The sequence below is a fragment of the Gallus gallus genome, chromosome 1, assembly GCF_016699485.2.
Source record: "Gallus gallus isolate bGalGal1 chromosome 1, bGalGal1.mat.broiler.GRCg7b, whole genome shotgun sequence".
In the NCBI taxonomy this organism is placed as follows: Eukaryota; Metazoa; Chordata; class Aves; order Galliformes; family Phasianidae; genus Gallus; species Gallus gallus.
Window position 1 is genome coordinate 20,097,013 of NC_052532.1, and position 17,701 is coordinate 20,114,713.

General features: G+C 37.4%; 1 long non-coding RNA gene across 2 annotated transcripts in view; it reads right to left on the reverse strand.

The window, feature by feature from the left end:
* LOC112533151 overlaps positions 1-17,701 on the reverse strand; it is an 88,082-nt gene that overhangs the window by 8,351 nt on the left and 62,030 nt on the right. Inside the window, exons 6-7 of one of the 2 annotated variants that reach the window (XR_005842607.2) lie at positions 13,203-13,461; positions 8,382-8,475 (exon numbers count right to left, since the gene is read on the reverse strand). This is a non-coding gene — a long non-coding RNA (uncharacterized LOC112533151). Of the gene's footprint in view, positions 1-7,849; positions 8,476-13,202; positions 13,462-17,701 lie in introns of those variants that run through there. The other variant, XR_006932269.1, reaches the window with a different exon arrangement.

Below are 17,701 nucleotides of genomic sequence, written 5' to 3' on the forward strand. Positions count from 1 at the left end.
GTAATTGTTTATTCCCCTAAGCCTCTTTATTTTCCTTGGCTTTATTCTCACTTCAAACCTCTTTCTCCTTAATTCTAGTTCTCTCCAAAAAAAAATTTATAGTATGGGCAAATACTGTCTCAAAGGCCCAGGTTTCAAAATCTTTTATGCTACAGTGGAGAAACTCACTTGACTACGAAGTAAAAATGCACATGAAGGATTGCACAGATATCAGCCACAAAACACAAAGCACTTGGTTAGAGGGAAAAAATACATCTTTTCCAAGAATAGAAAAGCACTCATCTTATGACCACTTTAGACAGTTCTTTAGATGGATGTAACAAGCCTCAAAGGGGAAACAGACTCAATCAACCAGCATGAAGCTTGAGTAAAGCTAGAACCGAGCTGTCCTGCCTATTCATTGCTTTGCTTTGGAAGGTGCCCACACCTTGCCTTCAGTTCAGAATATAATTCTTTACAGCATTTACGGTGGTAACTCTTGGAAAACTGAGATTGTAGTAATCATTTTTATAAACTTTCATGTTTCCATAGTAAAGAGAGAATCTTCATTGACACTAATGGTAAGATTTACATTATTTCAGGACCTTCCCTTCAGTGAAACCTGTCAGAATTTTTTCATATCTTTGTATATTGATAAAGGGCTGTTTTCAGAGTATGTGGTGTAAGACCTGCTATTAGATGCATTATCTATACACTTCAAAGAATTAAACTATTAATGGTCTATATTTTTAGACACGAGTAGGGAAGAGTAAAAAAGGAAGGAGAACAAAGTAGATTTTAGTTCTAACTATGAGCTCCTGTACAAGTAGTGCAAATTACAGCAAGTGTAGACTGTAGGCATGTATAACACTGCACAAATAAATGAGGTGAAATCATCACGAGGTCATTTGAATTTTTAAGACTTTCCTTCCAGTGGAAACATAATGCTACTTAGAATGTCAAAGTGCTACTTTGTTTTCATAAAAATGTATTCTAAAAATGTTTATATTACAACTCCTATTATTCCATTACTTTCTTGCTGTAGAAATGAAAAAGTCAGTAAAACATCAACAATACTTAGTTTCTCTTTAGAAAGGGGAGGGAGTCACCTCTTATATTAGCATGTCAGTGTTTGCTGTTTTTCATCAGAAATTATTTGCCTGCTTTTAGTCTATATTCAGAAACTAGATTTTCTTTTCTACTGACTTTTTCAGTTAACTTTAAACAATAAATGAATGCCTGGAAAATCTAATAATAACAGGAGAACACTAGGCAAGAAAGGAAGACCAGCTGGTGTCTCAGCCCAACCATGCCAAGCTGATAAGTTGTAGTTCAACTTAGTTCAGTTGCTCAGGAGTTCTCCAGATTCAAACCATAAGTCAAAAGACTGAGAATAGTTAGACTGAGAATGGGAACCATCTCAAGTGTCAACCTGGACTTGTGCAAGGCCTTTGACATACTTCTATATCATATCCTTATTTATAAAGTGGGGAGATATGGACTTCAAGGCTGGATTATTTGGTGGATAAAGAATTGGTTGGATGGTCACATACAGGGCTATGGTCAGTGGATCCACATCCAGTTGGAGGCTAATCATGAGAGGTAGTGTCAACCTTAAGAATGGTGCTCTTCAGCATGTTTATCAATGACATAGAATATAGTGGGATCAAGTGTACCCTCAGCAAGTTTGCTGATAGTGGTGCAGTTGCCACAGTCAAAGGAAGGGATGCTATCAACAGGGACTTCAACATGCTCAAAAAGTAGGCCCATGGGAACCTAATGAGGTTCAACAAAGCCAAGTGCAAGTTGTTGCATTTGGGTCAGGGCAATTCTGGATATGCCTACAGACTGAAAGAAAAACTCATTGAGAGCAGCCCTGCTGAGAAGGACTTGGAGGTTCCGCTGGACAAAAAGGTGGACATGAACCAGCAGTGTGAACTTGCACCCTGGAAGGCAAGTAGTACCATGGACTGCATGACTGCATTAAAAGAGGGATGGCAGCAGGGTGAGGAAGGGGATTATCCATCTCTACTCTTCCCTCATGAGGACCTCATGTGGAGTACCTCTTCTAGGTCTGGGGCACCCAGTACAAGAAAGATGTGGAGCTCTTGGAGCAGGTCCAGAAGAGGGCCATGGCAATGACCAGAGGGCTGGAGTACCTCTCTTATTAAGAATGACTTAGGGAGCTGAACTTGTTTAGTTAAGAGAAGAGAAGGCTCAGAGGATACCTCCTTGCAGGCTTCCAGTACTTGAGGGGAGCTTATAAACTGAAGGGGGACCAACATTCTACACTGTCTAATAGCGATAGGAGAATAGGGAATGGCTTTAACCTAAAGGAGGGGAGATTTAAGTTAGATGTTAGATTGAAATTCTTTACTCAGAAGGTGGTGAGGTGCTGGAACTGGTTGCCCAGAGAAGCTGTGTATGCTCCATCCCTGGAGGTGCTCAAGGCCAGGTTGGATGAGAACCTGGGCAGCCTGATTTGGTGGGTGGCAACACTGCTCAAGAAAGCAGTTGGAACTAGACACTCGTTAAGATCTCTTTTTACCCAAGCCATTCTATGTTTCTATGACTCTATGATATGCCTATTTGCAGACAAGGTAGATTCTGAAACATTACAGCTATTCCAGAGTTTCTTTACAAACCATGAGAGCACACATTTCAGAGCACTTATAAATATTTATTTTAAACTAAGAATCACAAGTTTGGATTCTATTTTCTACACTGTCTGAATCTTTCCTGACTATGATAAGAGTTTGGATACCTATTACAGATGAATCTCTCCATCTCTGTCCTTTTCTATAGACAAAAAAGAAAATCAACAACACAGGGGTCAGAAGCTAGTAAGCGCTTCTGCTGTCAGTCTGTGTAATTAAGCATGACTGATTGCCATTTTCAGACAATTTTGGAAAAAGAAATATCAAAAAGGGAATATTTTGCACTTTTTTATTTACTTTACATTTACATCAATATTTACATCTCGAATATGTAATTTTGTAATTAAATTTTACTAGAATTACCTACCTGTTCTGGAGGGGAAAAAAAAGGAGAGAAAAAAGACCACAAGCCTCTACATGTTTTCAAGTTCTATTTGGAGAACTCAGATACAGAAAAAAATCAGAATATAAGTCTGAAATATAGTCAGTACAGGGAAAAAGGATCAAAATGAGTTCATGAACTGAAACAGGAGCCCCACAGCAGCTCAATCCTTGAGGGCATGTTAGGTTACAAAAGTGTGAAGGAGGCTATGGTGCAGGCCAGTAGGCTGAAGGTGAGTAGTTGTATATCTTAAGCATCAGAGCTGAGACATTGGGTGTCTGTGACACAGGTCGGGTATGAAGTTAAAAAGGTAATCTTCTACCTTTATAAAATCATAAATTCGAAGAATGAAGAATGAAGAATGCAGCTTGACTGTAAGATCTGACCTGCTCCACCATAGGTTGCTTTGTTTTCCTCTTGACTTTGCCTCATGCATAAAGCAAGGTGTTATTGATCATTGCAGCATGCATGCTTAGTTCCTAGTGACCTGAGAAATATCCTGTCATCAGTACCACATAACAGTTAACATAAAAAACTGCATTTTCACTGACAGGTAACTACTCTCAGGCTGAGGAAGTACCAGTAGAGAAAATCTGGCTCCAGTATGTGAAAATTTGTGTAGCAAAATCAGATTTTTGTTTAGTTGCTTGAAAGTCAATCTATTTACTTCATTGTTGTTCAGTGTTTATGAAGTACTTTATTACCTCATTCCATTGTGCAGTGCATTTTCTTTTATTTACAATTTGTGGTTATAAGATAAATAAAGTAAATTACCGTATGACATTTACAGACAAATGTGTAAAACCGAAGATATAGTGCCCTTCAAAATAAATGTATATCTTGGCTGTACTTCAACAAGATATTTTAACCCTCATGTCAGCAAGTCTTGATGTTCACTGCCTTCTTTAATGGAAGCTAATTTCAGCTTAATCTGATTTACAAAAAACCTACATTATTACTGTAGTTAAATAATTTTATTTCCACATAATAGCAAAATTCAACCTTTCTGTATAATCCAACAGTGCAAAATTTCATGATTATACCTTGGGCTCGTGATAATTGCTGTTGTCTCCTCCTACAGTCATGTTATTTTGGTTATCTCTTCTCATTTTTATTCTGTGAAAATAAAATGAATCATCCGCACTTGTGTTTTCACAAAATGAACAAAATCCTTGAAAATATCAGTCCTAAATGCCTAATCTCTAAATTCCAAAGCTAAATAAAAAGAGCCTGCAATTTAGTTATCTTTGCAGCTTGTAATTTTTAAGCCAGTACTATCATTTTTCAACACTAGAGATTGCAATTGGAAAGAACAGGTTCTATTTTAGAACTATTTTTAAAAGCAGCATTTAAGAAATGTACTGTTTGGGGGTTTGGGGGCTTTTTGGTTGCTTTTTGGTTTTTTTCTTTGTAAATGCATGATCATAAATAATTTCACAGATTAAGCTACTCTGAAAACCTGTATAAAAGATACAAATATATATGACAGTTTAGACCCTGGCAATTTAGGATGTCTGAGATATAAGAATTAAAATTTCTAAAAAATGTAATATTCAGACATACTACTCTTCAGCATTGAAAATGCACATTTACATGACATGTCAAGTATGTGATTCTCCCTCTCAACTCAGACCCCACTTGCAATTCTGCATTCTGCTCCAGGGCCCTCAGAATAAGAAAGACATGGACCTGAAGGAGCAAATTCAGAGGAGGCCATGAGAGTGATTAGAGGGCTATCACAACTCCTCTGTGAAGACAGGTTGAGGTAGCTGGGTGTTATTCAGCTTAGAGAAGAGAAGGCTCTGAGACCTTATAGCCTTCCAGAATTTAAAGGGGGCTTACAGGAAAGAAGGGAAGGGACTCTTTATCAGGAAGTGTAAGTGGCAGGAAAAGAGGGAAATTAAAAGAGAGGAGATTTAGATTATTTAGATTAGATGTTTTAAAATAATTCTTTATGGTGAAGGTGGTGAGGCACTGGAACAGTTTGCCCAAAGAAGCTGTGGATACCCCATTCCTGGAAGTGTTCAAGTCCAGGTTGGATGGGGCCCTAATGTAGTACTTGCTCAAGCAGTTGGCAAACCTGCCTGAGGCAGCAAGGTTGGAACGTAGGGATCCTTGAGATCCCTTCCAATTCAACCCATTCTTTGATTCTATGATTCTAAGGCCTTTTCCAAGACATTCTATGAAATCTTGACTGTAAAAAGTAAGTGAACAACATCTTGAGAATGTATAGTGTCTGCTCAGGAAATTTTCCATTACATTTAATACAACACAAAACATCTAAGTATATGAGTGAGGTTTTTGTATTACCAATTCAAATAGAAATAACACGTCATGGCTATATTCCAAAGGAAATTTTCCAAGGTATATCAACTTCTTTAACTGCCAGACTATTGCACACCATCAATCAAGTATCCTCCAAACAATTTGACAAAAACTTTATGGTAGGGCTGTTCTGGACAGAGAAGTGTTAGAAAGAAGTATGTCCTATGTTGTTTTTTCAGTGTACATTAATGAGGGGTAAAAATCTGCCCTCAGCTATTCCTACTATCTTCACCTCAAGTCCAAGTGCTGTAGGCACCCAGCAGAAATAGAAGTATGGGCACTAGCATCTTAGTCTCAGCTTTCAATCATGTTTCCACTTAGAGTTTTATACAGCAGAGTAATGGCCAAACTCAATGGATGAACTGTGTGTACGTTAGCACATATCCTTCCCACAGGCATAATAGATCAGATACCTAGGCTAGATGTTATTTTTTCAACACAGTTCAATAAATGAGGCACCAGGAAATTCTGGCATTAGAAAATGGGATTCTGTAGTATAATCAGTTAACAAAGAAAAGTATAGTAGTTAGTGGAGAGCAGAACATGAAAGCGTAATTAAATCTGGCATGCGTATCATCAAGTCAAATTATCACTTGCTTACGGAGAAATGTAGGAGAGAAGCATTTGTAAAGGGTATGGTGTAGCCTTCATCTTCTTTTCAAGTGTTGTATAAAATTATAGCAAGATTGTGTTTTATTTAGACTGGCCATGTTCCTAGAAAGCACTAGTTGTGATGCATGGAGCCTGAAATAGCAGCTTTTTATTTGTTCTCAAAGCTCTAAAGCATTGTCTATTCAATCGGTTACAGATCAGGCTGCTCAGTAGCTTTCATAAGCACTTGAACAGTGTGAATAAATTGTAGTGACAATGCTGACAGCTCCATATCCAGTCTAAGAAAGGTCTGAAAGGCTTTAAACTTTTCCTTTTTCATTCATTGAAGGGTGACTCTTGTGTACAATACACTGGTCTCTGTACTTTACAAGATTCCCCTTTTCTTCCCATATACAAACTTTTTGGCAAAATGAAATAAGTTTCCTACCATTCATTTCTAAGGAAAGCATTTTAAATCAATCAGCCTCAAAATATAACTTTAAAGATCAAAGGAAAGCTGTCAGTGAATTTGAGCACAATAAAGTGTTCTTAATAAATTCACTTCTGGCAGAGGGCCAACGCCTCTGATATTTCTAATCCTTTCCAACCTTGCTACAGACAAAAATAAAAATAGAACAACAGTTTCTTAAAACAATATCTAGGCTACCAGTTCCATATTCAGCCCTTCTTTAAAAGAACAGTCCCATTATTTTTGGTTTGACAAAATTTAGTTTTAATCCCCTCTAAATTATCTTCCTACTCCCAAACAAAGATCACTCGGAGCTGAAGTTTCCACAATTTCTGTGCCCTGTACTAAAGCAGGAGTGACAAACTCAACCTATAGACATGGTGCTTTGCAACTTACCGCTATTAAGAAATAAAGGCAAATGTGTCAATATCTCCAAGGCAATTATTCCTTTTCAAAAAAATTTTATCCACTGGCCTTTTCAGAACTCCAGAGACAGATAAATTGGAACAAATGTCATATATTTATGGTCAGATTATCTTTTCTTTCTTTCCATACAAACACATCCTAGTTAGAAAAATGCATTTACATTTTCAGTGAGAGAGCCTAGCAGTAGTCTGACAGCTCACAGCATTTTGAAGAGCTTCCAAAGCCTCATTGCATCAAGTACACACCTGTCACTTGCTCACATTTGATACAACAGGAATTCCCAAATTTTGTACACAGAGGATTTTACTCTCTGCTTCCTGGGGGGCAAATGGATCAATTTAATTTGCATGCAAATTGAGAAAGCTTATTACGCAGAGATCTACCTCTACATTTTCCAAGTAAAGAGAACAGCTTTATCAATGTAATTCTATTACAGGAGAAAATTAGGAGCCAATATCATCTCAGTTACTCTTTTTCCTTCCTCTCTTTTAATGCAAAGGACAGTGGAAGTTGATCTCATTGCCTCATATACTCTTCTGACCCTAACTTATTGCTGCACTGGTGCCCACTATGCCAGTATTTCTGCCTACCCTGAGCAAAACCTCTACTGTTTTCTGAAAAAACTTCATAACATCTGCCTTTAACTTCAGAGTTTTCCAGCTTCAGGAATTTTTCCTAATTTTTCAGCTAATCATTAGATGATAAAAGAATTGTATGTCTTTGAAAGGTGCCATACCTGCCTGAAAACAAAACAGCTAGATCACTTTTCCCTAAACTAAAGTAAAAAGAGGAAATAATTGTGTCCCACTGTGCTTCATCCATCTTTTCACTGTGCCCACTGCATGGTTTCATTGTGAATTCCTCGGTGCAGCTGTTGGCTTCCTGCAGCATGCATTTATAACTAGACATGAGCACACAAACAGATGTGTTTGTGTGTAGTTCCCAGAACAATGGGTCACAGGTTACCACTGCTTTAATATTAAATAGAAAGGAAAAGAAGAAATGAGACAAAAACACAACTTCATATATGCCAGAATGTATTATTGCTCTCAGTTCCAAGTCCAATATCTGAATAATTACACTGTGGTAAAATAAAATAAGAAAAAAATGCCGAATGTACAAAGGCAGATCTTCACACAGGTCATAAAGTGAAAGTGGAAAGAATTGTCAGAGCTGTCTAAGGCCACTATCTGTTGATTATTTTTCTATTGTGAAAAAAAAAAAAATGTAAGCATGTACAGCACATGAAAACACACATCAAATTGTTGGCAGCATTTCAGCTTCCAAATGCAGCAAATGTTGAAACATATTTTAAGTTCTTTCGCAGTCTTTAAATCTTGCTTTATCTCCTGTCATTTATGTGACAGGAACTGAAATTTTTGACAGCTGAGGTAGCTGCCAGTGCTCTGCACCCGGAGCTGATCCAATGGCAGCTGAATTCAAAGGGAGTTGTTCCCCTGACTTCAGTGGGAGCCGACTGACATCCTCCATCAAACAAAAACCCAATTAGGAGAGAATACAATCTGAATAATCAGCTCAAAACAGCATTTACCTCAGATAATCCTCAAGTTCCCCAAATTCCACCTTCGATCAACCATGAGAAATGAGTCTGACTTGAGAAGCTTGGATGCCAGAACGTCACAAGTCTGTGCATGAAAAAAAGCAGAAATGTTGCTTATACTAAGACTTTTTGTCTGCTGGCAGTTCATTCCTAACCTCTCAGTCATATGATGTTGGCTCAGAATATGTCCCTAGCTTGGGGTAAGGTTTACCAGAATTCATTCTATAGAACCAGCATTGCCCAACAGAAACATGGCCAGGAATGTTTTGGTCAGTTCTAATCACATGCAATGAGATGCTAGGTGGAAAGACACAAACTTACATGGAGCCAGCAGTACCTTCTCCCTTCTCAGGCACAATCACATGGAGAATAACACAGTCATGTTTTAAGAGATTATTATTCACGTAATCCATTCAAGGCAGATATCCAGTTCAGAGTAATTTTAATAGCCCGTTATTTTTCTAGTAGGATCTTCATAAAAAGGATTTGGTGGATCTGTATTTTTAAGAAGTTCATGCTGTTTCAGTTGTGTCAGTAAGAAACTGATTGTTCAATTCCATTGACAGTACACTCTCTCACTTTCTTCATAAGAAATTCACAATTTATAAACTAATACATTTTAAATCTATTTCCTCAATCTCTTCAGACAAAACAAAAAGTACATACATTCTCAACATTAAAAGAAACTCCATAAAGCGATGCCTAGTCAGTTCAAAAGCTCCATATTCAACCTACTGATACATTGTAAAGATGGGCAAAATTAAGTGAAACAGAGAGAACAAGCAAGATAAGTAGGAGATGACATAAAATTTTCATTTATCTACATGCATTGGAGTAATTGCAATAAAGGAAGGAACTAATTATTCGCAGTGTTTTCTTCTCAAGCTAGTTGATTCTATGGCTTAAGATGCCATAGTTGATTTCAAGAGAATATCTGATGAACAGCTCATCACTGGGCTGCATGTATGACACATACTGTATGGTGATAAGATACAGGATAAGTTAATTAGCAACTACTGACACGGCCAGATGACATGCTTCCTCTGCAGTTATCCTGTTTCTATCCTTTCTTTCATCTTTGATATTCCTCTTGTGTCTAATAATGACAAAGTTATGAAAATGTTGTGATGGTCTGATTGAAGAGACTAGGACAAAGAGACAGAAAGATAGAATATGAAATAATGAGGCATGTTAGATTTCTATTCCCCTTTGTCTTTTAAAATATTTTTTTCTGAATACATTCTGGAGGAGTGCACATTGACTTCTTTTAATACAGAAAACAAACATGCCATACAATTAACGCTAGGTGTGTCAACTTTTGTGCATCTCCTTGGATTGTTGTCTAATAATCCCTACCTCAATTACCATACAAGTGTTATCTTTGAATGACATATAACTCACTGTTTAACTTAAAAAAAAGTCCAAATTTCTCCTTTCCTCTTTAGATTGGGTCTTGTTCTGTAACATCCGATTCTTAAGAAAAAAAGATGTCTAAAATCAGTTTCTGCTAATAGTAAATACTTACATATAGCCTGTTTTATTTGTCATTAACAGAAGTGATGATTTTTAATTATGTTACCTCCTGTGAATTATAAGAAAGTGCATAGTCATTTCTAAATCTAGATTTTGTGCACTGTGTTTTCAGATATTTTATGATCTATTCATAGAACAAAACAAAAATGGAGTGAGTTTGCGGTAAGTTCATGGTTTCAAAATAGCTGTTAGTCACAGTCATTATCCACTAATGTGTAATACACTGAGTATCCAATAGTATGTAATTTAATTTGCTTATCTCTCTCTGTCATCTGGCTTCTTTTTAGACCTGTAGTAGCTAAAGACTGATTTGAAACTGTCATGTAGAAGTTCCCCATATACCTTTATTTTTATTTTCTGAGATATCTGGTGAGGAAAAGTAGTAACATATCTCTGCCAAATACATTTGTTATGCTGATGACACAATAATATGATAAAATACCAATGTGGAATAGCAGACGGACTAACGTTCTTAAACCTTCCTCAGCCTAAAGCTAACTAGCTTATAAAGGAAATTTGTATTTTCTGTGTGATGTAAGTGTTGTGGTTTTTTGTTTATTTGACAAAAGCTTCTGCTCTGAATGCCCCTATGTCTGAAGAATGTCATTACAAACATAACCCATTGCCAGTGTCAGGACTTGCTACTTCAACAATATTAAGGTTGTGATATTTGTTCTTTCAATTAAAATAGCACTTTTTCTCTCCACTCAACTGATGTTAAAAGAAATAACCTACAATTGTCAGTACAACATCTATGCCCAATACTGATCCCAAGTTCTTTGAATTTCATGACAGAGCTCATTGTTTTAATGGTGCAATGCAATTACTTTCTAATTAAAATAGAGGAAAGTTCTTCCCCTGCTTCCTTTTTTTTTTGTAATATCTTTTCCTCACACACAGAAACAAAACCTTTTCACTTGTTTCATTAATAAAACCAGGATGTATTCTAAAACAAAGATGCACACAGATTCCCAAGGGGTCATTTTTATATACTCAGGCATGCCATCTGCACAAAATGCAGTCTAAGCACACTACAGCATTTTCCTCTAACACTTCTGCAGCTATCTATTTTTTATAACAGCATCAGCTAGTAAAAATAAAAAATTTTAAAAAAAGGAAAAACAAAGCAAGTTCTTTTTCATAGTGAATATACTGCAATCTTTGAAAACTATATCAAGTCTTTTCTTCAAACACTTTCGCAAATAGCAATGTTGCTTTTACTCTAATGACTACATTTACACAACTCTACTATAAAGCTGGGATCAGAAACCATGTTCATTTATGCCAGTTTGCGTCTATTACCATACCACATTATAAACCATCTTCTGGATGAATGATCTCTCTAGTTGTTATATGGCTTTTTTACTTTGTTGATACACAGAGAGCTACAATAAAGTCAGTCTGTTTATTACAGCCTTCAGAGCTATGTAACTCCAATGCTCATTAAGTGAGGAATCAGGATGAGAGTCACAATAATTAATAGTTTATAAATAGACCTTCATGCTTAGTTCAGTTGTCTACACATAGATATTTAGTCCTATTAGAAATACTTGGATCTGGCAGACATGACAAAGTAGCAACAGAAGGCCCATGCCCCAGCCCATTTCCTTCTTGTATAGTGGCAGGAGATCGGAAAAGAACCTGTAGATATCCCAAGAATGTGAATACTGTGAGTGAGCAACAAGACCAGGCCTTTGATCTGAAACAGATAGCCTAAAATAGGAATTGATAGCCTAAAATAAGGATCAACAGCCTATTTTAGAAATGTAAGAGTCCTTCTGCAAGACTGATCGCTCCCTGATGACAGCAAAGACAGCTCAGGTGACAGCTTGGACTGGATATCCAGAATAAGATTCATTTTAGTTAAGTGAGATTTAGTCCATGCTGTCAGCTCACTCTAACACAAAAACTGACTGGTCAGCTGAGAATTGCCCTTGAGGTTCCCTGGACTGTATTGAGTAGATCTCTATTAACTCTAATGGAAACCTTGACATCTCACACACAAGGAGACACCTGAATGTAGGTGCTTTCACAAACTACCTCAGCCCTATGCTTCACATTTGTAGAGCAAAGTCTATCCCCTATTTGTGACTGCTAGGAAAGCTTTTCATTATTTCATATTATGTGTATGAAACTATTCTACACTATTAACTCCAATCTATTTTTCAAATGCTCAAACTCGTAATCATATTCTTAGCTTTCTCCTAACCACTTGAGTTTTATACCTTGATTTTATACCTATTACTTCCAGCCAATCATCAATTTCATCACCAAATGTTGGCTCCCTCTCACACAACATGGTTGCGTTCTGCAGCACCCTCCTTTCATCAGCAGCAGCATGCAACACTCCTCCCATCAAAGGGTCACTTTGTCCATGGAGAAATTGGAAATTGTTCTTTCTTATTTTTAATCTCCATTATGAGATCAGCTTTGAAGAGACAAGTGAAGACAACAACTGCAAAATTCCACAGTGAGTGGAGAAGACAAACAAAAACATTTAGAAACAATACCAGTCTGGAAAATAATTTGGATGTAATTATTTTGTTTGACATGTAATAGGCTTTTCACTTAAATAGCTGAACAAAAGGACATGAAGAGTAGAAGGAAAAAAATTTTCCAGAGGGGTTTGATTTCTGCCTCTGACTTTCATATGTCTAGGGTATTGAGTACTTAGCTAACTACTGCATTCATAAAGCAGAAAGATGCATGACAGCACTCTGATCTGGAGCTCAACCCAATATTCCTTCGAAGCCAAAACTCTGCAACAGAAGTCAATTTTTTAAGAAAGCTTTGAGATTTTTACATGTAGAGATAAAATAAAATCATTTTGATAACAATTTAGGCTGTTCAGGTAGTCATGCTTAGTGTCTCTAACCTCATTCTTGGTCCTGAGATTCTTCATTGTGATTACTGAGACTCTTGAAAGCAGAGACTGATGACAAGTTGCGTGTAAGTAACTCACATTGAGAATCAGAGAACATAACTGAAATAAGAATATACTAAGACTCTGAATCATTGATTTTTTTCTCCACCAACAGGAAACCTAATTTGACCTGCTAGTCCCTGCCATCTGCTGCTCTTTGGTGGAGAAGTAACATTATGTTTTTTAATCCCTCTGTTCACTTTCTTCCACATGGTGCAATTTCACTGAATCTTGTGCCTACATGCATGGTTCCAAAAGAGATATTTTTCTGCCACAAACACTGAAATCTTAGGTAACTGTATTCAGCATGCTCAGATGCACAGGGCAGGTGAGATATGCTCTTACTGATTCCATACCTTTGCAGAACACACTAAATGGTGACAATGTCTGATTCCTATTAGACTGTGTGCCCAAGGAGGGGACAGATCCATCAATCCAGAACTGTAGAGACATAGGAGAGAAGAGTGGGCTCCTTAGGTAACCGTATGTCACAACTGTCATTTTTTGCATGTTCAGCAACATGCAAAATTGCTCTTTGTACTTGCTGAATGTTTGCTCGTAGAGAACCCATGTCAGGCAGGAATCAGAAAATCTTCCCAAAACTCTGTCTCAACTCTGTAACAACATGAGATGAAAAACAGTTAAGAAAGTATTATCCAGCAAATGCATGCCTGTGTTTCATATACATTCTAAAAAACAACAAATCTGTCCTCTTACAGAGAAATGTCATAGGAAAATAAGACACATGGCCATAGTTGATTTCTTCCTGATTCACATGAACCTTTCTTTTTGAAATTTTAAAACAAGGGAGGCACGTCTTTAAAAACAATTGCCATTCAGCTCAGTTTAACTTTGTCATATCATATGATCTCCTCTTAACTGGGTCTGTTGTGTAATTGCTAGTGTTTACATCTATTGTGTACATTCTGCTGCCCTACTTTTCCTCTATCCTATTCCCTTTCCCCAGATTAATTACATGAAAGTCGTGCATAGACTCATGCAGCTAAAGGACAGAGATGCCACCTTTCTTATGTATATAATTCCACCTAGAACAGAATTCACAGAGGGATCTGAGATGCAAAGTTTAAAGACCTAGCCACTTGAAGAGCTTGGCACCTACTACTAATAATTGCTGATAACAGCAATATTAAAAAAACAGGGTTAGATGCATCTTTGAATTTGAAAAGCAATTCCTAGCAACAAAGTACTGGATTCAGTGCCCCCGTCTGTCTTCTCTTTCTCTAGGGAACACATAAATTAACCAGATTACCCTGTGTTGTAAGATTCAACAGCTTGTGCCAGTTAGTCTCCCATAGATTTTATATCCTTCACCAGGCTTCACATAATTCACACATGAACTGCTTTCCTCTCCAGGAGGAGAGGAAAAAATTTCTAGTCTACTCTTCTTTAAGAAGAGAAAATTAATGAAATTGCAGTAGGAATAACAGTCAGCCTCTACCACAAAATGTTCCCAACAATAACTTCAGAGGTGATCTCATCAAAAAAACAGTCAAGCATTTTCTGGAAAGTAATCAAAGGCCTGCTGCAAATGAATCAAATATTTCATCTGCTATTTGGTTGCAAGTGTTGAACATATGGTGCTCAAAAGCATTTTTCCTCCATTGGAATGCAATAAAAGCCTCAAACATTTTGATTAAAGCATTGATCCAGTCCACTGTCCCATCTTCACAAGTGAGTGCACTGCAATCTGTCTAAGTCTCTTTTTAAACTTACTGTGCAGCAGAAAATGAGATAGGCTCTTAAAAATTTATATGTATATCTATCTTTCTTGTTGCGGCTGCAGTCTGAATTCTGACACATGTAAAGGCCAGAAAAATCACTTGATGTACCTGATTGCTGAGTTCTGCCAGAAGGGGAAGTGTGATGCCTGGCAATGCATGAGATGAAGCACAGTTTGCTCCCACAAGTGTGCTGTAGCTCTTTAAAACTACATACACACTCTTTTCTAAATTCATAAAGAGGTCGATGTTTGTTGCTGTTCAGAGCCTGCTGTAAGACTCTGATCTTTTATTCACCGGCTCTCATTGTTGAGGGTTCTTCCATTTCCTGACCTGTCCTCTGGGGATGTAGGCCACTACTCAAGCTCTGATAAGACTTAGATTTAGCTCACATTGCAAAGTGTATCACCTGGCCAAGTACACAGCACTAATCCCCACGTCACAGCATTCTCTTCCTCTTACACTGTGCCGTTTGTAGCATGATGAGATCAATAAGCAATCACACAAAATCCATAACCAGACTCACAAGGAAGGATCATGCCATAGGCAACCTTTTGAACTGCAGCTTACTGCCTTGCAGTCTGTTTCATGAATAATAAACAGAGATGAAGCAATGCCCAGCCAGAGAAATGGCCAGGTATTTCAGCTCCAGCCCTGCTCTGAGCACAAGGAGGGCAGGCTGCCAGCAGGCTGCCCCACACCGTGCTGTAATCCTAGGCTTGCTGAGAATTACAAGGTTATGCAAGGTTAAGTCAGTAGCCAAGTTTTCTATTTCTATGTGATTAGGCTACAATAAACACAGGCTGAGTGACATGCAGAAGGGAACAGATTCATTTGATGTTCTCTGTGCTAATATTTTGCATCGAATGCAGTGAAGAATAAAGTTTATTTAAGGATAATGGCAAAAACCACAGGAGGACAACTTCAGTCTAAAATAATAGACCACAGCAACTTACTGCTTCAAATTCCAAAAGGTGTAATGGCTTGAAGGTGACTGAATTGAGCCTTTGACATAATATTCCCTTTGTCCACTTAAGCTCATGGAAAGTCTAATAGTTAATTTTATAGTTCAGTAGTTTTAAATTAAAAAATACTTTAGCCTTTTGTTCAATAACATTAACATAAAATACTGGCAGCACTTCAAAATTAGCGCCCTTAGTAATTGGCAGCTTAAGCCAGTTACTTAGAACGCCTCTACACAACATTATTGCTTCTTCCATTTAAGATCATATTTTCCAGATTCTTTGCATAAAAAGGCATGTCAGTCCTACTGTGAGCTTGCTTAGGCTGAGATGTTACTTCAAATGCAATGCCAGTATTTTCTTCTCAGAAACTACCTACACTAACTGAATACAATGATATATATCCAGTGAATATTTATCAGCACATTTAATACAACTATTTTTGAAACATAACGGAAAATCTGAGAATTTGTGGTTAAAATACCTGATAACTATTAAACTGTTTTAAATATTTTCATGCTTAGCTAGTAAGCTTCGTCAAAAGTCTTAACTATTTTGGACAAGTTAATATTTGTTACTATAGGTGAAATTAGAAGGTTACTGAGTCTACTTAAAAACATCCAGAATAAAGACCCAATTGCAGGGAATAGGAGCTGTCACTGAATTTGAGGTCTGTTGTCTCCGGTTCTTTTTCTCTCGAGGGCAACAGAAAGGAAAAGAGCATCTTCAACAAGTACTCGAATAAAGAGGACTGCCAGAACAAAATTTCATCATCTCATTGACGAGCTCTAAGCTCTTCTCCTTTTAGGTCAGGGATCTGCAAGACTTGTGGTATTTGTGAGTTGCCAGTAGTGTTTGAAAGACAGCATAAAAGTTTTTTCTAAGTTCTTGAAATTTTTCACAGGAGAAGCTGCAGAAACAGATACAAGAGAAACTACAAACAGTAAGAACTGCACCATCGTTCTTAGAATTGTTTCAACCAAGATCTGCCATAAAGAACGTAGAATCACAGAATCATAGAATGGCTTAGGCTAGAGGGATCTTAAAAATTATCTAATTTCAATTCCTTGGCATGAGCTGGGTTTCCATCCACCAGATCAGGCCACCTAGGATCCTGTCCAACCTGGCCTTGAACATCTCCAGGGATGGGGCACCCACAACCTCTCAGTCATCTCCCATTCTCCTGTATCAAGCTAGAAACATTTGCTCCCAGGGAAGTCTTCAGCCAGCAAAAAATTCTGGGCCCTCCCATTCGAAGGCAAACAACTCCAAAGAAATGCTTTCAAATATAAAACAGTCCACAAAGTGATGCTGATTTCCTCGTGTTGGTTTGAGACACTCTTTAGAAGACTCAGGCAGGCCATATGAAGTTCTTTGATTAGCCTCATCATGTCTTTAGCAAACTTAATATTTGTCACCACTTCCTTGTATTAAAGTTAACTTCCCTAAGACAACGACAGAGTTTAATTGAAGGAATGACAACATTAACAGACAAACTCTTCTGCTGTCTGCCAAACATATCAATGTTTACCTACTTGGGCTTCTGGCTAAAATTTATTATGACATTGGTTATGAGTGAATATATTCCATTTTTGGAAGAGTGAGGAAAACAGATCCACTGATTTCTGACTCCTGTGTTTAATTGATTCCTTTAGGGAAAGTAAATATATTCAGGTTGCTACAAAAGTAACACCTCCTATTTATTTCCATAGAAATAAACAGATACAAAGAACACAATGATACTATTTGGTAGAGCAAATTCTTCACTACAAAACACTATTTTTCAACATAGTCACAGCCATTAGCTATGCATTTTCCACAGTGATGAACAGAAGCCTCCATGTCAAGCTCATAAAAATCTGCATGGTCATTCGGAATGTAGCTTATCATTCACATGGCTGTCACCATGTCACAGAGTATTGGCAGGAAGGTTCGGCCTCTACTGCCATACCACCAGTATCCACTAACCTAATAAAATAGGAGGTAGTACTTCCAGAGTAGCCCTCATACTTATGGCCTTCAAACTTCAAGGCATCTACAAGAAACTGGCCTATCATTATAATGAATCAGAGAGTGCACTATTAGTACACTATGCTCTGATTTTGAACGCCATCAAGACAAGGCTTGAGAGGGAAGTTTAATCTAAGACTAGCA